This window comes from Somniosus microcephalus, chromosome 22, assembly GCF_052327205.1.
Source record: "Somniosus microcephalus isolate GS21.2 chromosome 22, FLI_Smic_1.0, whole genome shotgun sequence".
NCBI classification, from domain to species: Eukaryota; Metazoa; Chordata; class Chondrichthyes; order Squaliformes; family Somniosidae; genus Somniosus; species Somniosus microcephalus.
In genome coordinates, this window is record NC_141008.1 from 18238112 (window position 1) to 18239505 (window position 1394).

The window sequence follows — 1394 nt, forward strand, 5'->3', positions numbered from 1 at the left end:
AGTTATAGAGCGTACCTACGCGTGCATTACGTCGAAAGAAAGCTTACCTTTCCGAAACGGTTGTAAGCGTATTTACGTTTCGGCCGGACGAAAATCGCGCCCGCGGTATCCGAAAAAACGTTCAAAATTCCGCTCATTAGCATCTCATTATCCGCTCATTAGCGACAGAGTGACCTCGAGGTCGACCAATCGTACGCCGGGTTCCTGGCGCGTGCGGCCGGGCCCTCCTACGGTCGAGTGACGGGACGATTGACCAATCCTACGCTTTGGTGACCTGACGGTCGACCAATCGGTGCGTGTGTGGGCGGGCCTTATCGTTCTGAACCGAGGTGAGTCGCCGCCATCTTGATTCCAAACTTTTCCTTTCTTTTTCCCGCTTTCTGCGTCTTTCAAAAAAACGTTGCTTTTAAAACACATAGGGCTAAAAATTCAGTTTGGGGCGCCAAGCTCGCCTGGGCGCCGGAATTACCGCTGCGCGCAGAGCCACTTGCGCCCTCGGGATATTCAGTTTCAGCGCCCCAAATGGAAGCCGGCTGCTAAACAAGGCTTTAGGCGCCCCGCTTGGGGCGCTGAAACTGAATTTCGGCGCGCAAAGTGCCGCAGCGCCACCCGCTGCGGCACGGCAGGCTGCGGTACTGCAGGCCTTCCTCCCACTGTTAAGGGGGAGGTGCCTGCAACAGCGCGATCCCCGCTCGCGAGTGCCGGCAATTGAGCCCGGCACCAAGGAGAAGTGCCGGGCTCTCGGGAAACAGCCGGCAATGCCGCGGGGGGGGGGGGTGTAGGAGGCCGGGGACGGAGGTGCGGGCAGGCGGCCGCCGAAAAACCGGCCGGCCACACCTCCACCTTAACTCGCCCCACTACCGCCACAGGTAGGCCCCTGTGTACCAGTCGCTATTTGCGGCCGGCGCGGAAGAGGCGGCTGCGACCTAATATGGTGCTCGGGGGCGGTAGCGGGGTGCTGCGCACACCGATGACGTCATCGGTGGCGGCGCAGCGCTACAGGCTAACGCCGCCATTAGCGCCCCGCTAATATCGTGGTGGTTGTGGCCAGTGGCGCTAAATCCTCTGAGTGGCCTCTTTGGGCGCAAACTGGTGGCGCAAGCAACTGAATTTCTAGGCCATATTGTTTTTTTAAAAAGTTAATTACTTTCAAAATCTTTTATCTAATCTCATTAATTTTCCTACCTTTCCCCGTTTTTTCCAGGTAGGCCTCGAAGCCTCGGCCTCTCCTCCGCACCCACGCCCGAGCTAGGCACCTCCCGGCCCCAGTCAACAAGCGGCCCCCGATCGCCGCCATCTTTGTGAAGGCTGGAGGGGCGGGCCTCAGCCGAGCGCCGCTGCCTTAGTAAAGGGTGCACGCGCAGCAGGAGCAGCTGAGACGCGGCGTCTCTCTG